Source organism: Calonectris borealis, chromosome Z, assembly GCF_964195595.1.
Source record: "Calonectris borealis chromosome Z, bCalBor7.hap1.2, whole genome shotgun sequence".
NCBI classification, from domain to species: domain Eukaryota; kingdom Metazoa; phylum Chordata; class Aves; order Procellariiformes; family Procellariidae; genus Calonectris; species Calonectris borealis.
The window spans coordinates 53958249-53978693 of NC_134352.1; the positions used below are offsets into that span (position 1 = coordinate 53958249).

The window sequence follows — 20445 nt, forward strand, 5'->3', positions numbered from 1 at the left end:
AATAGCCCTTACTTTCAGAATATAAACACAATAGATTATTCAGTGCTACTAGAGGATTATGCTTTACACACAGTTTAGACAATGTTATGTAGGAAATATATTCATGATTCGCTTTTAGAAAAAAAAACATTTGATTTAAGCATTCCAGACATAATCCGTGTGAGTGAATTTTCTAGCTCTATACAACCAGTTAAAAGTAGGTCTTCTCAGCTAGGTTCCATCTATTGTATCAATCATATTGGGGGGGGCAAAAGAGTCATCCTGTTGCCAGGGAAATTTTCTTTCATGGAGCTGTATTCATACTGTTTTCGTCTAGTACAGATTTGCTTGCAGGATGTTTCCTCTTTGTTTTCTCCCTTAGTAGTATTTTGAACCGACTTGCTTCGTAAAGAATCCCATCTTTGATTTTCATATTATCCTCAGCAGCTGTTTCATAATTTTTTTTTTTAAATAACCATCAGGGAAAAAGACTGGTTTTGCTACTGGCATTTTTCTGCATACTCATACACTTTTGACTACATCTGGATGAATACTGAAGGAAAAGGGAAAAAAAAACCCAAACCACCACATTATCTCAAGGCTATTAAAAAAATCCTTTTGAATTTTCTTCTACACCATTTCAGCAAATGCACTTGCTAACATGGATGCTTCCAAGAGAATACAAGTTAAGCAAATGTTGGAGAATATTGACTGACAGTGAATTTCAGATGAGTAATTGTGAAAAATCACATATGATGCCTGATACAGAGGTTTTCAGTCACATGAACAGAAGGATGAAGTCATTCAGTTCAGTTATACTGATTTAATGATCAAGCATGCTTAGATAGTCTTTAAAAATAAGGATTAATTTTTTTCTTTTTTTTTTTTTTAATTAATTGTAGTACTGCAGTGCATGGAAACCCCTTACATGTTCTTGCATTCTATTTTCATAGGCTCTTAAGAACAAAAATTTTCCACATAATAATACCAACTATAAAATAGGTTACATAAATAGACAACACTTAGGTGTTTTTTATCAAGCATTTTATTTGCTGGAAAATATTCTTATTAATACTAACCTTGTTCAGTGACTGCTTCTGCCATTTGTCAATTTTTGCTCTTTCAGAAGGGATCTTTTTATTCCTGAGAACTTATTTGCAAGAGTTTTGTTTGGAAGATTTAAAGAACAAAAAGATTGGATAATTAGGGTGAGTTTATTATTATTTTCCTTAGGGATGATCTGATAAGATTCTTAACGCATTTGGTAAAGGTAAATTGTTTACTTCCACTTTTGACTTTGGCAGGCCTTTTGTCATTTTTAATTGCTTAAATAAGGAGAGTGATGCATAATTTTACTTTGAGACATTTTGCACACATTTGAGAAATTTGAATGTATTTGGAACCACACATTCTACTAGAGAGTACATTGGATCACCTTTATCTTTGCATTTAATTTAATTGAAAGGTTTTTCTCTTTTGCACGTGCAGTTGTTAAGTGTGATTTCATTTCATGGTTTCATTTCTCACTGTTACGTAGATGTACTGGGAAGAAAAAAATGGCATATTCAATGGATTTGGGTTCCATTTAGGTTTTTTTTATTATTCATATAATGTACAGTCTATAGACGAACACATAAGGAAAACAGATGTTGATCAAAGACTTTCATACAGTTTCACATCACTGTAAAAATGAGATTAGATGTTGCCCACCCAATGTTAAGCCTCCTGTGTGTGCTGCCTTGTACTGTGTTCTTACAATTTGAGAGACAAAGCCAGTCAGGTAATGATGTTTCTGTTCAAACTGAAGGTTAAGTTGCTTCTCAGGAACTGCTGCTTCTCAGTTTAATTCTTTATTTACACGGTGGAAACCACATGAAATGCCGAAGTATCAAAACACAAGCTCGGTGGGAGACATGTTTTTTACTTTTAAAATCTGCATTAGCCATAAGGTGGCAGTGTGGCAACTATTTTTAACTGAAGTGGAAAAAAGGAACTATAACTCCTAGACTGATATCCAAGGTACAAGAAAAGCAACACAGCAATATTTTCGGTGTTTAGGGGATATTTCTTTCTTTAAATGTACATATTTAAAAGAACTTAGGCTACTGAAAGACAGAAATTTCTAGGAATGAAATCTCTTTTGCTAATACCTGACTTCAGGTGAAGAAAGATTCTGGCAAAATATAGAGGAAATATGTAAAAATATGTTAAATACGCAGTTTACAAAATATTAATCAGAAGCAGAATAAGACGCTTAGTTATGAATATGTTACATCGTTTATACATATTCCTTAAAGAAAGTTCATTCTTTTCTTAGAGAAATAACATTTCTTTAAAACATTAAGAGAGCAATCGTATGCGTGTGCGTATACCCACATAGGTACACCCACACATGAAAACAACTCCGAAAGTAAAACATTCAAACAACCTGAAGTTGTAAATTCATGAACACTCTCCCTCTGCTCCCCTTCTCCTATATCCCCTTAGCATCTTTCTTTGTTAAACACTGAAGGTTAGACAAAACAGATGTAGGAATGTTCAGTGGATTTTTCACTGGCTTCAAGTGTGCATCATCCCAAAAGCTTCTCAAAAAAAATCCTTAAAAGATATGAAATGTATCACCAAAATGCAGATGCAGGAGAGCTCAATGCCTGTTCTTCTCAGATGTTTTCAATAGGTTTGACCTCATTTCTGCAGTAAAAGTACACAAATAGAAAACTGTTGGCCATTCCTACTCAATTCTGAACGTGCAGATGGATAATGAAAAATTTGGATCAATACCAAATGTGCAATTTTTATATAGACCACGTATTTATATGAAGTCTTTTCAGAGCTAATTATCCTTCTAAAAAATATTTACTATAAAGGTACATCTTGCAAAGTACAGAGAATTTAAACACAAACAAATCTGTTGGTTTGGATTTGGAACTGGAGGGCCTTTACATCCTAGAGAATTAAAATAAGTGAAGACAAAAAAAAAAAAAAAGGAAAATGTCAGAACTGAATCCATTGTTTTCCATTCTCTACAACACATTGCTGATAATCAGTGGCTCTGCTATTTTAAGGCAAATTGTCATGCTTAAAACCTAGTTCCAGTCCCAGATTTGCAGTGGATTTTTTGCTTTTAATCCTTTGGATTAACAGTTTTCTCACACAACAGATTTATACAAATCACAAAGCTACAAAAAGCAAATAAAACCAACCTACATTCATTATGACATTTGTCTGTATTCAAGGACTTTTCTGTGCATTTATAAAGGCCTGTAAAATAGCTTTTTTATTCCACAAAAGTGCTAAAATTAATATGTATCTTCTTCCGATTTTCTTTTCATTCATGTCTTTTTTTTAATTGATAATATAGAACTATAGCTATTTGCAAACATAGTGACTTGCAGTTCCCTTAAAAAAACAAGCAAACAAAAAATTCTGTATGGTACCAGATGAAAAATTACAAAAAGTGCATTTTCCTAAGGCTATATAAACGTTGTCTTCAACTCTTGGAGGTATCAGTGATAAATTTTCATCTTTCTGACCAGTATTAGATGAAAAACAGTTAGAAATGGTTAATCATATGCTTTACCTATAGAATACTGAAGTTTTCTTAATAAATAATAATTTTTTTTTTCACCCACTAAGTGGTAAGTACAACATTTCAGGAAGTATTTAGGTATCAGTAAAACAGCCAGAAAACAAAAAAAAATCTGTTAAAATCAGATTAAAAGAAATGAACCAAACAACCAAAATCCCAAAAAACTGCCCTTTTGGTCACTTATGATTAGAACTAATGAGAAATAAATTCAATCGAAAAAAGAAGAGGACTATAATTCACCAGCAATGTAGTGGTGCATAAACTACTCGGTGCATTAGGGGTCTGAATTAAATGTTTAAAAGCAGACCATGCTTCTGTTAGGTTTATACTGGGTTTTTGTCACTTCACAAGGGCAGTTCCGTCTTGAACCTTACAAATTACAAGTGGAAGCAGGTGGCAGCCTGCCTGGCTAGTCTTTCTGAAGAAACAGGTCCTGGAAGTATAGGTCTCCAGCCCATAAATAGCCTACAGCCCTGAACCTTGTAAACCCACAGCTGGAATGGATCCACCTCCTGCAGACCTTAAGCTGCTCCTCTTTCTGCAAGGCTGCTTGCAACCTCCACATTGCTCAGTAGCAAACAGCTGTAAACCCCATACAGGTGCTCAGGTGCTGGCAGTGGGTGCTGCAGGAGTGGCCTCTGTGAAAAGAGGCTGGGGGCTGCTCTGTGCTGGACACACCTGCTTCTAGCCACCTCCAACAGACCCACCAAAGGACACAATTGAGCCCCTCAGAATAGATCGTGGTGCCTCAGGGAAAACATGTTTCAGAAAGTGCAAAGATGCTGGACAGTCAGAGGAGGGAAAAATAGTGGGAAACATGAGAGTGAACACCAAGGGCAGAGAAGGAGAGGGAGGAGATGCTCCAGCTGCCGGAGCAGAGATTTCCCCGCAACTCGTGGAGAGAAGCATACACTGGAGCAGAGGAAAAGAGTGAGGAGGAAGCTGCAGCAGGGAGAAACTGCTGTGTCCTGACCACACCCCCCCCCACTCCTGACATGCTGCCCGGTAACTAGAGGAGTCAGGAGTGAAGACTGAAGTTGAACCTGAGAGAGGGGGGAAGAAAAGTGTTGTTTCAATGTTTGTCTTTGTTTCTCACTACCTGGATCTATTTTAATGGGCAGTAAATTAAATTCATTTTTCCCAAATCAAGTCAGTTTTGTCTGTAACAGTAACTGGTAAGTGATCTCCCTGCTTTTACCTTGACTCATGACCTTTTTTCATCTTACTTTCTTCTTCTGTCCTGCAGAGGAGGGGAAGTAAATGAGCAGCTGGATGGACCTTTGACTGTTATCCAAGGCTTAACACTACAACAGGCTTCCCTGTTTGAAGCCTGAAACTGTCACTCTTACTGGTACAGGTCCATTTGTTTTCACAGTTCATCATCAGTTATCTCCTCTCCTTTGCCTCTCTTTCTACGCTGTTAGGGCTAAAGTCCCAGCTTCTTGTGCAACTTGACCTATTTAAACAACAATGTGTCACCCTCTAGATTTATATAGAAACATAGATATGTCTCAGTCATTTTTTGTTTCAAGTTTCTTCAGATTTTTCTTCTCGTTTCATCCATATCTCTTGCTACCTTCTCCTATATTCTTTATACTATATTAGATCTTTCCTCATTTCTCTCCTCTGTCTATTTTGCGACTTTTTTTTCTGCCTGAACTTTTGTAACACCTTATTTAGATGCTCACTTTTGCCACTGAGAAACTATACTACCTCTAGAAAAAAGAAAGGATGATACAAGTGTCATTATGAAAAAGAAATGTATGAAAAAAAAAAAGAAGGAAAAAGAAAATTGGTTTTTCTTGAGAGGGTTCACAAGAGACTTGAACTGCAGTGAACAACGCTGTTTTCTTTTGCCTGGCTTTGGGGATCTTTTGGGCTTAGTCTCTTAGAAATTCAACTTTAAAAGCTCGGTTCTCTCTCTGTGCACTCCTAGGCACTCTGTTGACAGTCTCCTCTCCAAAGTCAGCAAAATCTAAAAGAAACCAGTGTTTGGAAGTGTATTCTTCCCTTCCATATACTTACACACAGGCATATAAGCAGACTGCACAAGACTTGTTTTCTAGCACCACGTGTTTTGGGAGCAGGCGTATCTGGGAAAATGGGGATGATAATAGGTGGCAGGTGTGCCATGACAAAAGTAATAGTGCAGAAAGGTTTTCAGGATGTGATTTTTCACTTTCTTCTCTTTTGTCTACTCAGCCCATTGGTGATGAAAGAAATCTCTTTTCTCGGTTAATGTCACTTAGACAAGCAGAATTCTGATGTGGGAAGCTTCTCCAGCTTTTCAGCCTGGATTTCATACCATTGGTTGTCCTTAGACTATATAAGAAATCTATAAAGCACAGGATCATGAACTGAACCGCATCTCTTCTTATTATCACATTGTCAGAGTCCTGTTTAAAGCAAAGCAAAACAAAACAAAACAAAACAATCTCAGGATGGTAAAGAGAGGTATGGGGATAAGAAAAAGTGGAGTTTGTTTGATTAATGATCTCAGACTATTTCTGTTCTTTTCAGAAAAGGGATACTTACTTCCAGACTCTTTGTTGTCCTTTCTTCATGCCTCCACAATTAAAAAGAAAGAAACAAACTTATAATGAATAATTTAGTAATTTGTTAACAGAGTTAATCTGTATAAAATACAGTATTTTAATATGGAGAGAACTAGCCCTGTGCAAATCCAGCAAGCTTCTTACATCATACATGTTCTTCACTCCTGAGTACCCTACTTGCCAGCCACCAATAAGAGTGTTTAAACATTTGGGTTTTTACACTTTGCTTCATAGTATAGCAAAGTTAAAACATTTTCAAGCTATTCGGTGGTCTGTAGTTAATTTACTCTGTATGCTTTTTCTCTCCCCTTTGCTTCTAAGTCCTAGTTTCTGTGAGATACATTTTTTAAGAAGCGTCAGCAACCTTTTACTGTCAAATATATGTGAAGGAATTGACAATTTGCATTGCCCACTCAGATTCTTCATGACACCACCAGGGATGAAACAACTTTTGAAATGTCTGCAAGGGAGACCTCCACGTTCTCAAGAATTATTATACCATTTCCACTGTTGTAACAGTGGTCTGTCACTGTTTTTTGTAGTGAAGTTCTTCTACTCTACTTTCAAATCCAGGGTGGAGTCAAGAAAACAGTCTAACAGCATGCACATTTTTGTCGTTGCTGCAGGATGGGGCACACAAAGGTACCTCTCCCCTGAGAGAGGAATTTAGTCAGGATTCCTGGTGGAGTAACTATGAGTTCTTTATTAGCATTCCAGAGAGTGAAATCCAAAGATCAAGAGTGGCACAAATTTCTCCCAGCAATATCAATAGGGAAAAAACTTTACTTAGCTTCAAAGAAAAAGGAAATAGATGCCTTAGAATAATTTATAGCAAATCCAGAAGCTGTTGTGCAGTAAAAATCCTGCATGTTACCACGTTAGTCTGAATCTGAATCATGTCAGTCCAAAATATGTGAATCATCCTTCACTATCCAAAATTTGAAGATCCTATGAATCTTATTAGTAAGGCATTCCTCTAGCTCTGCAAACTACTAATGTGTCAGAGTGAGAGCTCTTAGCCTCAATAAATGAGTTGCAAGAGGTGTTTCAAAAGTTTAGAAGATTTCTATTATTTTGGTATTTTTACTTTTTCTTTAACATGTTGAAAGGGTGTAAAATGTAAGAAACAGTGAAAATAATTTTATCCTGAATTTAATACAAGTTTTGACAAGTAGTTTACTTTTATGATCAGGACACCGTATTATGCTTGAGTGGACTAAATGCCAGGAGCACGTTATCATTATCTGAGGTAATCACACTGAATTTTAATTTTGCTGTGGGATGTTAATTTGGAATGTTATGGCCACCAAGCACATGTTTTGCCTGAGAAGACTTAATCAGATGATACTATTATTTAGCATATTATTTCCCATGGGCAAATTAAGCTCAAGTGTTTAGCTCTGTGGATCTTTGAAAATCTAATGAACTACCCTGGGATCACACACAAGGCAACAATACATACACAGTGATACATAGCAAATCACATTTTAATTTCTTTAAACAAATAAATAAGTTCTGATATTTTAGGGAAAAAATATTAGATTTGCTTTCTGTTTTAAGTTTGACGCTGAACCAGTTAAGTGTTTATGCAAGTATACTTATACAGGACTTAGCACTACATTAATTTGATCTAGAAAGCAAATGGAATATATCACTCTATCTCCTTTTGAGTTAAAACAACGGCATTTGTGCAGCCTTTAGCTCTATTCCCCTGACAATGCAATGTAATTTGGGATATCAGCTGATACTATGTTTTAAAAAATTAGAATGTTATCTTTATCAGCTTCAGCAAAAATTATCTGTTTCAAGCAGGTTTTTATGAAAGATATACTTTTGTGATTTTATGGAATCTTTATTTGTCAAAGGAAGAGAATTGCCTCTTGAAACCATTAGCTATGAGATGTGTGTATGAAGACATGAAAATCTTCTGAAAGATTTTTAAAAGCCTAATAAAATAATTCACCTGGTGTAATTTTTACCTGTTAGTGGGTACATGACTTTTGTATTTAAGTTCACTCACCAATCCAAGAAAGAAGCTTTTCCATGACTGATTCCTAATGCTATGAATTACAAAGTCTCTTACTGGGATGAACACACTAATCACCATCTCTCATTAGTCTTTTGTTGTCAAGGACAAGGTCATTTTCTACAACTTCTTTATTTTTCCTCCTAAAATATATGAGAAAATAAAGATGTAGCAATAAAATCATATCTTACCAAACCACCAAGAAAGTACAACAGCATATAAAATGAAGTAATGAATTTGGAAAAAAGCAAGATCTGTCACATAGATTTATTGTTTAGAAAAACTCTGTGTTTATTCCTTTAAATGATTACTTGTATTTTACATTATAAAGAATTTCTCCTACTGTCTGAAATTAGGTTTTAATAATATAATTTAAGAACCATCACCTTATTTACCATAAGTTTTAACAAGTTCCCTCCCCTACTTCCCAAATATCAAAACAATCAAAAATATTAAAAGAAGAAAAAAATAATATATGGTGTTGGTTTCCATTTATAATTTGAAATACAAAATTTTTCTGCTATTCTACCAATTTGGCTGGATATCATTCAGTCAAAACATTTTCAGGTTCCAAGCTGAGGAAGGCTATTCTTGCCTGATCCATTTTGTGTTTCATTCTATTCTTTCATTGATAAAAAACCCATATTTTAACCACTGTTACTAGAATATTTATTAAAAATAGATTTAGCAAGACTACTAACATGAGAATTGCATGGCAAAAATATCTAAGTTAAAAGAAGTAAAACTCAGATTAATTTGATGATTATATGGCAACAGTGTAAACTCTATAACTGATAATTTTTAGTATATTTTTAATAAGTCACATAGCAAAGGGAAGATTATCAGCAGTAAAAGATAATTTTAGAGATAAATCCTTTTTCCTTCTTATGTCTTAATTCAAAACTATTAAAAAAAATGACCAAAACACAATCTTATGTCCATTTCCTTGAGATCCAATATGTCTGTGAGCAGTATTGTATCCTCACTTGTGTATCTCTGCAGTGAATGTTGGCAGAAAGGAGGAAAGGAATCTGTTTCCTAATGGTTAAGAATGCTTTATTGTATTAAAAGCCCTACTTCATATAATTTGCTCACTGTAAGACAACTCTAATGAACAGAAAATAACCACTGTAATAACCTGACAACCACATTTATCCATAAAGAGGGTTAGTTTCATATCAGATCCCACCTTCAGCTCTATGAAACTGTACTGTGATGGAAAGAATTCAAGCAGCAGGAGAGAAATCTCCAGAACTCTGTGGGGTTGTGTGTGGTTTTTTTTGTTGTTGTTAGATATCCAGCTAACAAGCAAAGCTCTGTATCATTTTCCAGTTGCATAGTCACAAATCTAATGAAGCAGCAGGATCACTGGAACCAAGGAACATTTTATTTTCTTTGATTTTTTATAAACATGTAGGCAGGGCTAAGAAGAACAGTGTATCATTTTAATCACCAGTCCAAAATAATCCGTAAATGAATACATACCTGAGTAAAGATAGTGTTTACAATGATGTCAAAAGCATGCTGACCTGAATCAAGCCAGCTGGTCCATCTCATGTATTTTGTCTTTGGCAAGTGCTAAATGCAAGATATTAAGAAAATTACAAAAAAAATCCCTGCCCAAACTTCAAACCTCCACACCAACAGTCTTTCAGCCTGCATACAAGATAGTTTATTCTTAGGTGGAGGTTGCTTCCACCCATTGTTGAGTGGGTTTGTATGCTTCTCAGTGTTTTTTTTTAAAATTTGGCATGGTCTGAGTTGCCTTGGGTTTGCCAGGAGCCAGTCACAGCAAGGACCACTCTGGGTGCCAGCCTTCACTGTCCCCCTTATGAAGTAGGCTTTCTAGAGCTCCCATTGACTCGTAAAAGGTGCGATGTTTTTTTTCTGTCAATAAAAATCTGCCTACGTGGGGTATCTAACCAAGTTAATCTACAGTGAGGCCTCAACCCTTGATATATATGCCTGTGCTCTCGCTGGAGTTTGATAATTCTACCTCATAACCAGGAAAAGAAGAAAGACTCAATAACCGGACAGAGTTTTCTAAATACCATTATCTTTGTGTTTTTCTGATATTCCTGAAAATAATTACTTTTTGATGTATTCTTTTTAATCAGAATAGGCAAGAGATAAAAGAATCTGGAAAAAAAAAAAAAGCATAAGATAAAAGAATCCGAAGAGGAGCATTTCAGGGGCTTTCCTTCTCTTCTTTTAATTTCCAAAGGAGCATTTTTGCCTTCCTTTTCTCTGCACTTCCAGAGTGTATAGCTATGTACTAGGAGCTGATGGTGAGATTTTTCTCTTTCTGGGAGAAAAAAAGAAAATGTATATATATCAGAAAAAGGTTATGAAAATGTTGGAGAATTACTCAAAAATAAGCAGAATTTGTAAATTTTTTTTATATCAGACTATGTTTACAATCTATGGTCATTAGTCAAAGTACAACAGTTCTGGTTTTCCAGGAAAAGAGATGAATGTCCAGATATGAATGAGTTAATTTTAAACCATTCCTCAGTTATGTAAATGCCCAAAATGTAGTGCCACTTTCTATTCCTATTACAATCGTGAGACTGTCACTATAATTGATTAATTTTGTGCCATTCTTTCCCAGTGATCTCTTTGTCACAAGAATGAGCTATCACAGAATTTTTATGCTTAGTACATTTTAGTTTTCATAATGTATCCTGATTCTTATTCTAGTGACAAAGGTTGGCACAAAATCAGACCATATTCATAACAAAGGCTGCAAAAATAAAGCAGGAAACTGTATAGAATCCATCTTCATGACAATCTCAGAACAATGAGAACAGAAATATCACAAAACAAAACTCTTTATTCTTGTGGCAGTCTTGGTATTGTAATATCACAATACTCCAAAATGCATTTCTGAACCTTTTGGATTGGATGTATTAAAATCATTCTGCAGTATGGATATCTTTCACAATATTTTAAAAAGGGGACAGTGGAAAAAAATTAGTGTCAAAATATGATTTGTTAGAAATAGTTGTAGTTTAATGGAAAATACCCTTTGGCTGCTTGCTAATTTCTAAATCCACCACTGAATTACTGGTGGGAGGGAGTGGGGGTAAGCAGGGAGGAAGGAAGAAACAATGGTTGTTTTTCATAGAATCTTTACACCACAAACTAGTTGTTTCTTTCTGGACCCAGTGTTAGTACAAGTATATTTGCTAACATGGCAAAACTATGAGTATCAAATACAAGAAACCTTCAGTAAGTTAGAAATAATTGCCATTTATTGAAGTTGTGGGTTATGATGTTATGAATTATGTGTATTCTCCATGCTCTGCTTCTAGAAAGAGCTTGAGCCAAGAACCAATGGTGAATTTAGTTTTGGTTCTCTAGGGTAAACTAAGCTATTGATGTTCTTTAACATCAAACTCAATGATTGCATACAATCTCTACATTTGTCTATCCTTCTGTCTAATGTTAGTTTTTCTTTTAGCACCATAATTTTTCAAACTCTCTGTTGGAATGAAAACTATTATTAATACACAAACAGATAGGTAAACAAGCCTGGCTATGTTGTACTTTATTGTAAACAGAAAGAAAAACAACCTGTTCAACAGCTTGGTGGACAGATGGTGAAAATATTTTCTGGTTTAACTATGAAATGATAATCATAAATGTTTTAATTTAAAGGTCAGTCCATATTTCTAATTTGAACAGTTTACATATTTGGCTGTGAGCTCACACTTGACATACAACTCAAAGTTTTATTTTATACTATTTTTTATATATATTTCTGCAATCCAAGAGGAATAAGAGGGAATACCAAGTACTTACAGTAATATTTATTAACTTCTAGTGTACTACAATGCAACTTCAGAAAGAACACTAAAATATTTATGCATGTATGGGACATCTTCTGTCACCTGTACTGCACTACTGCACATAAAGGCTTGACACATATTTAAATATTTCAGGCTGGAAGCTAAGAAGGTATACTAGGGAAATAGTCCATACTTAGCTTTTATATTCTAACATTTGTTTCTGCTGTTGCCCACTGTTGAAATCAGAGTATTTCACTGGATGTGCTTTTGGTCTGACATCATAAGGCTTCTCTAATAGCAGCTACATACCAATAAGTACACAGTCTTTTGGAAGAACAGTGTATAAAAAAAAAGAAAGGTATTTATTATTATTTCCTGTTTCTACTGCACTACAATTCCAACAGGGAGTACAGTAATAAACACTTTCCTAGCTCTGCCCAGGTTTGTACATTTGTGGTACTATTGTTTTTCAACATTGAAAGGTTAGTCAAAAAGCTCAGTTTTCAGACTCTGGAGAAAGATCTCTTCTTAGGCGATCAAGGTTAAATGAGATGTCTTATTTAGTTCTCTGAATTCATAAGTGTGTGATCATCCACTGCCCTGGGAGTCCATTACCACCCCAGGAGGAAAATAAAGAGGTCTTGCTTACAGGAATCATTTTTTAGACCACAATTTCAGCATACAAAAAGAGAAGCTAGCATCTATTATTGAAGCCAGCTCCCAAACATTGATGACCAAGAACTATGCTCACGTGTGTAAATGTTGAAATGCTATTTAGGCATTTTCAGGGTTTATCATCCATCTGGAGTAAAGTCTGAACACATCCTCCAAAAGAAAACAGCACAATCTTATCTGAAAACAAACAAATATGCAATGATTTTGGACTTAAATTAGTGGGAATCAAGTCTGTTACTATCCCAACTGAAATGATCTCAGAAATAAAAACCAAAGATCAGTGGTTTCATAATCTGTAAGCTATATGTGGAATTCCTGGAATTAAGTCTTTACAACATTTGTCTGCATGTTTTTATCTGTTAGGGACGTTCCTTTAAATGTTCAGAGAAAGCTATGTAATTACCTATGAATCTGTTTAGTCCCCATACTAGATTTTCCAAAATATGCAGTCTTTTATTAATGTTGGCCAACCTCATCCCCAGTACATTAAGAAAAAAGCAACTTCTCTGCAGGAGGGGTACCTATACCATTGTTAACACAGCAGGACCTGTTGGTATATAGTGCATGCTCCTTTTTTGCATGTCTGAGTCTCTCCAATCAAAGGAAACAGGGCTATGGGAGGAGAGAGGAAACAAGTATTTGTGGCCCTTCACAGTATTCAGTGAGCAAGATATGACCCTAGATCCAGGAACAGATGGAGTACACCTGTCTCACAGGGGGAAAAGCGTTCTCGCTCATGAGTTGGCGGAGCTCATCAAGAGGGCTTTAAACTAGGTTCAAAGGGGGAAGGGGATAAAACCAGGCTTACTAGAGATGAGCCTAGGGGTGGCATGCCAATGTTAGGGGTGAAATCGATAGCCCAGCTCAAGTGCATCTACACCAATGCATGCAGCATGGGCAGCAAAGAGGAGGAGCTGGAAGTCATTGTGCAGTGGCATAGCTACTACTTAGTCACCATCACGGAAACATGGTGGGATGACTCTCATGATTGGAGTGCTGCAATGGATGGCTATAAGCTCTTCAGAAGGGACAGGCGAGGAAGAAGAGGCTCTGTATGTTAGGGAGTGTTTCGATTGTCTAGAGCTCAGTGATTGTGATGGTAAGGACGAGTGCTTATGGGTAAGGATGAGGGGGAAGGCCAACAAGGCAGATATCCTTCTGGCAGTCTGTTATAGACCACCTAACCAGGATGAAGAGACAAATGAAGCATTCTACAAGTGGCTGGCAGAAGTCTCACAATCGCTAGACCTTGTTCTCATGGGGGACTTCAACTTACTGGAAATACAACATGGCAGAGAGGAAACAGTCTAGGAGGTTCCTGGAGTGTGTGGAAGATAACTTCCCGACACAGCTGGTAAATGAGCCTACCAGGGGAGGTGCCTCTCACTTGATTTGCTGTTTACAAACAGAGAAGGACTGGTGGAAGATGTGGTGGTCGGAGGCCGACTTGGGCTTAGCGACCATGAAATAATAGAATTCTCAATTCTTGGTAAAGTAAGGAGGGCGGTCAGCAAAACTGCTACCATGGACTTCCAGAGGGCAGATTTTGGCTTGTGCAGGACACTGGTTGAGAGAGTCCTTTGGGCAAAGGGATCCAGGAAGGCTGGACATTCTTCAGGAAGGAAGTCTTAAAAACACAGGAGCAGGCTTTCCCCATGTGCCGTAAGAAGAACGGGCGGGAAAGACGACCGGCCTGGCTGAACAGGGAGGTGTTCCTGGGACTCAGGAAAAAAAGGAGAGTTTACCACTTCTGGAAGAAAGGGCAGGCAACTCAAGAGTACACGGATCTCATTAGGTCATGCAGAGTGGAAATTAGAAAGGCAAAAGCCCAGCTAGAATACAATCTGGCCACTGTCGTGAGAGACAACAAAAAATGTTTTTACAAGTATATTAATGACAAAAGGAGAGCCAAGGAGAATCTCCATCCTCTATTGGATGTGGGGGGGAACATTGCCACTGAGGATGAGGAAAATGCTGAGGTACTTAACGCCTTCTTTGCCTCAGTCTTTAATAGTCAGAGCAGTTCTCCTCAGGGTATTCAGCCCCCTGAGCTGGAAGACAGTGGTGGCGAGCAGGATAAACCCCCGATAATCCAAGAGGAAGCAGTTAACGACCTGCTACCCCACCTGGACACTCACAAGTCTATGGGGCCAGATGGGATCCACCCGAGAGTACTGAGGGAGCTCGCAGAAGAGCTTGCCAAGCCACTCTCCATCATTTACCAGCAGTCCTGGTTAACTGGGGAAGTCCTGGATGACTGGAGGCTTGCCAATGTGACGCCCATCTACAAGAAGGGCCAGAAGGAGTATCTGGGGAAATACAGGCCAGTCAGCCTGACCTCGGTGCCGGGGAAGATTATGGAGGGGTTTGTCTTGAGGGCGCTCACAAGGTATGTGTGGGACAACCAGGGGATCAGGCCCAGCGAGCACGGGTTCATGGAAGGCAGGTCCTGTTTGACCAACCTGATCCCCTTCTATGAACAGTTGACCCGCCTAGTGGATGAGGGAAAGGTTGTGGATGTGGCCTACCTGGACTTTAGTAAAGCCTTTGACAGTGTCTCCAACGGCATTCTCCTAGTGAAGCTGGTAGCTCACAGCTTAGACAGGTACACTCTTTGCTGGGTAAAAAACTGGTTGGATGGCCGAGCCCAGAGAGTTGTGGTCAATGGAGTTAAATCCAGTTGGTGGTCATGAGCGGTCATGTGCGGTGTTCCCCAGGGCTCAGTTTTGGGGCCAGTCCTGTTCAAGATCTTTATCAACAATCTGGATGAGAGAATCAAGTGCTCCCTCAGTAAGTTTGCAGATGACACCAAGTTGGGTGGGAGTATTGATCTGCTCAAGGGTAGGAAGGGTCTGCAGAGGGACCTGGACAGGCTGGATCGATGGGTGAGGCCAACTGTATGAGATTCAACAAGGCCAAGTGCCGGGTCCTGCACTTCAGCTACAACAACCCCATGCAACGCTACAGGCTTAGGCAAGAGTGGCTGGAAAGCTGCCCAGAGGAAAAGGACCTAGGGGTGCTGGTTGACAGCCAACTGAACATCAGCCATGTGCAGTGTGCCCAGGTGGCTAAGAAGACCAATGGCATCCTGGCCTGTACCAGAAATAGTGTGGCCAGCAGAAGTAGGGAAGTGACCGTGCCCCTGTACTCAGCACTGGTGAGGCTGCACCTCGAATACTGTGTTCAGTTTTGGGCCCCTCACTATAAGAAGGACATTGAGGTGCTGGAGCGTGTCCAGAGAAGGGTAATGAAGCTGGTGAATGATCTGGAGAACGAGCCTTATGAGGAGCGGCTGAGGGAGCTGGGACTGTTTAGTCTGGAGAAGAAAAGGCTCAGGGGAGACCTTATTTGTCTCTACAACTACCTGAAAGGAGGTTGTAGTGAGGTGGGGGTCGGTCTCTTCTGCCAAGTAACTAGCGATAGGATGAGAGGAAATGGCCTCAAGTTGTGCCAGGGAAGGTTTAGACTAGACGTTAGGAGAAATTTCTTTACTGAAAGAGTGGTCAGGCCTTGCAACAGGCTGGCCAGGGAAGTGATTGAGTCCCCATCCCTGGAAGTATTTAAAAGATGTGTAGATGAGGCGCTTAGGGACATGGTTTAGTGGGCATGGTGGTGTCGAGTTGACGGCTGGACTCGATGATCTTAGAGGTCTTTTCCAACCTTAATGATTCTATGATTTTATGATTCTAAGTGGGAAGTGCCTCCTGGTCCTACAGATTATATTTGTACACTGGGTATAGATTAGTACTGCTAATGGAATGAAATGTTTCCATTGAAATAATTTGCCCTTGGGCATGTTTTCATAATCTTCCTGGGATACATGATACTGCAATCCAGGATTCCATTTCATGGGTTTTTAACTATCCCTGCTAAGTGTTACTGTTCAGTCATAAGGAGAGCATCAGGGTTTCTCCTATTACATATGCTTTCCATGACCATGACTGATTTGGGTGTCCACCAAAGGGTTACTGAAGATGCCTACTATCTGGGCATCCCAGCAGTGGCCACCTTCTTTCCTCCTTCAGCAGCTGAAACTCCAGGGTTACCAACAACTGTTCAGAAAACTGAAAGCACCAGAAGGGAATAAAACTGTTCTGGTACCCAGGCTCAAACTTCCACCAGTGAATACCTAGCCAGTGTTGTCAGGGAGGTACTGTCCTCCTAGACCACTGCTGTCTGTGCTGCTGCACAGGGATCTTTACAGCTCCCCAGGGTCATGGAGGAGGGATGAGTGAGACCAAAGACCTGCCACCACCCCACTTTCCTCAGCCCCAGAAGACGGATTTGCACATTGGCCCAGCACTGCCGGCAGCATCTCTCATGCTGACACTGCCTGCTTCAGCAACCCCAGCCCTCCAGGGCCTCTGTCCTGGCCACCTGGGGATTGGCACACCAGACTGGTTGTAAGTGTGATTGTGAGTGTCTTGAGCATTTTACCCTGCATTCCGCAAATTTTGTTTCTCTGCTTCAACCAGAAGTAAAACTCTTAGACAAACGAAAGTGAAAATGGTTTGCTTCAGACTAGTTATCCCCCTGGGTGATAACTGCAGGAAGATGGCCAGTTTGCTGTTCCCTGTTTGGGCTCCCCTCCCGTTCAGACCTTGAGTGTGTGTGATCCCTCCTCCTTGTGCTCAAGTGTCTGTGCTCTCACCCTGAATAGTAATGGGGTGCAAAATGTGCTAATGGGATGAGAGCTCCAAATCATTGCCCTAGTGAGTGCCCTATTAAAACCAACGACAAATTAACATTCAAATCTGTCCCCAGGTAAACCAAAGGGAAGTGCTGCTGCAAGCAGGCTCAAGAATAAGGGTGAGTTCTACAAATCACCTTGTTCTGTACTTTTAGGGAGGACACGATTCAATTTTGTCTCTCTGAGTAAGGTTATCCTAAGTACAAGTGAAAGGAGAAGGGAACCATGTCTCAAAGAATGCAAGTGTTTTGTTTTTTTTTTTTTAAACACAACTTTGAAATATTTTGTGGATATATTTTACAAACTATGAGAATATAGGATTGCTTTATGAAATTACAACTTTCAAACCCTCTTTGAGAAACTTTAGAAGTTATGTGCTAGCAATACTCTATCTTCTTCAGTGTTAAGAATTGTTCAGTGTAAAACATACTACTTTCTTTTTCTTTTTCCTTCTCCCCCCTCCCCCCCCAGAAATCAAACCAACAGGATCTCTGTGGACAAATCTCTTTGGCAGTCTTAGTATCAATGGTGGTTCCTCTGGATGCTCTATAAAGGAAGTCCTGAGAAGACAGTTGACTGGAGGATGCTGCTTGTGTGCCTTGAACTTGGCTAGTTACAGTTCCTGTGTGAGGGGTATTAGTACTAGTATCCATTACGATAAGACTCTGATCAGTTGCTGTTTCTCAAAACTCAACTTCAGCATTTCTAATGTCACCATCTAAGACCCTTTTTGTGGTAGTAAAACTATGATTTTTGGTGACTACTCCAGTTTTCTTGCTGACTCTCTAAATATCTTCACATACTGTCATTCCCAGAAAAGAAGATGGAGACTCATTTTCCTTCTTATTTATCTGTGTTGTGCCTGTCCAAGTAATGGTGCTGTCAAATTCAATACTTTCAAGCTCCTTGTCACTATCACTATCAATTGTAATCACAACTGGAAAAGAATGTTCTGAGTTACTTGTGTGATCTTTCCAGTGTTTATTCTTATGTTTTTCCTTTTTCTTGTTACGATGCATCACTGTATCATTTTTCCTTCATAGACTGTTTCCGCACTTGGGCTCCTAATCTCTTTTTTTCATTGTTTTACATTTTGTCTTGCTACTTGTTTGATTGTCTGAAAGACTACGTTCATTTTTGTAGCAGTCACTGAATTTTGATGAAGTTTTTTTGTGGTCATTCCCTTTCTCTAGAATTGTGCAATCCTTGACTGCATTGTCGAAGTGGTGAGTTTTGTTCTTCCTTTTTCCAACAGGCTTTTCACTTTTAATTCCATCAGTACTTCCAGAGGAGGTCCTTGACCTATTGTTTGATTGACTCCTTGACCTGCAGCTTTCCTAATAACAATAGTGTCTTTCATAGAGTCCCGACCAGTTATGCAGAGGGGATATCTGAATGATACAATATATCATTTCAGTAAAAGACTCTATACTGTATTCTAGATTAGTAGCTTGCCTTGAATAGTGAGCATTACACTGAGTCTTCCTCCTGCCTGAGGATTCATAGACATCCTCAGCCATGCTTTGACTATAAAAAGCAGAACCCTCTGGTATATTTAGCAATTGTCTTTCATATAATAATGATGACCGTCTATGCTTCTTGATCTTCTTTTACCAGGGCCTTTTCTAAGTGCTCATGACCTGCTTACTTCTCTGGATGTGGTGCCTTCATGACTTCGAGAGCCTCTCTGGCTTTCTTGAGAGGTGCTGGTGTCATGAGTTCTCAACATCCTCTGTTTCTTTTGTTCCTGTGTATGCTACTGTTTCTTGATAATGCCCTTTTAAGCTGACTTTTACCACAATGCTCCTCATTAATCCTACAGCCATGACTGCCTGGACTGTGCTGTGAATAGGATTGTGGACTTTCCTTTTCTGGACAATCTGTGATTACAAGGAGAGCACATTGTGTCCCTTCTTGAAGAAGCATCCCAGATCAAGTCCTGTGGAGATAAATCTTTTACTTTAATTTTTTCTTACCATCTTTCTTCTTGACTATAGGAGATGAGCAGCTTTTACACCTGCCTACATTCTCTGAATATATGGAGGAGTATGGCAAAGAACTTCTGCTTGGTTCACTGTCACTACAACTGTGAAACTGAGTTGGCTGCTGTTTCTTCATGCCTTTCCTTTTCTCTTCCCTGATTGACTCCTCAGTGTCCAAAGGCAGCTCAACTGGTTCTGGTGTCCTCTCAGATAATGGCTTAACATACCCAAGAATAACACAATTGTCCAAAGAACAGTCACTGTCACTTAAGTCAGCATTAGCTTGTAGCTGAATTACTGTTCAGTTCTCTTCACAGTAGAGTCCTTAGCAGAACCTTCTGAAACCTCTAGAGGAGAACTTATTGTTGCATGAACCTCTCTCTCCTGAAATGGAACATGATAGCCCTAGATTTTATCACCCAAGGAGGATTGATCAATACCAGCCACAGATGAACTATGATCTAGTTCTTTAGAATCTGCCTCATATGGAGATATTATAATAATTGATAAGTCTGAACAGCTCTTTTCATCATACAATGGAGCAGGAGAGTCATATTTGGTATGCTGATCATATGCTTCTAAGTTAAAAAGAGATAGGGCAAGACTGACAAATTCAGCTGAAGTATGGTGTTCCCATGTATTATGGTAAGGAAATCTCCAGCCATCAGGGTTGGCAAAAGAGCCATCTTCTGAAGGTCTGAGTATGTACTCATCATAAATCTGTGGAAAATAGAATAGAAAGACTGCTTGCAAAGCAGGCATTCTGCTTTGGTTTTTGACCGTTCCTGGAAAAAACAGAAACAGAACCTGTGGAAGCAGTGATCTAGATAGCCAACATTGTCAAATCTGTCCAAGCAGATGCGGCTTTAGAATCAGGTGATGCTCATTTAGAATCAGCAGATGTACTGGTTTTGGCTGGGATAGATTTCTTCATAGCAGCTTATATGATGCTGTATTTTGGATTTGTGATTAAAACAGTGTTAATAATACCTGGATGTTTCAGCTATTGCTGAACAGTGCTTACACAGCCTCAAGCTCTTTTGTGCATCTCAGGCTGTCCTGCCAGCGAGTAGACTGAGAGTGCACAAGAAGTTCGGAGGGGACACAGCTGGACAGCTGACCTCAACTGACCAAAGGGATATCCCATATCATATGACA

The 20445-nt window shown here is 38.8% G+C and overlaps 1 protein-coding gene and 1 pseudogene across 1 annotated transcript in view; one reads left to right on the forward strand and one right to left on the reverse strand.

Annotated features, from left to right (window-relative positions):
- PTPRD (protein tyrosine phosphatase receptor type D) overlaps window positions 1-20445 on the forward strand; it is a 1348716-nt gene that overhangs the window by 417816 nt on the left and 910455 nt on the right. The window lies entirely within an intron of this gene.
- Window positions 19122-20049, reverse strand: LOC142075824 (E3 ubiquitin-protein ligase Topors-like; annotated as a pseudogene).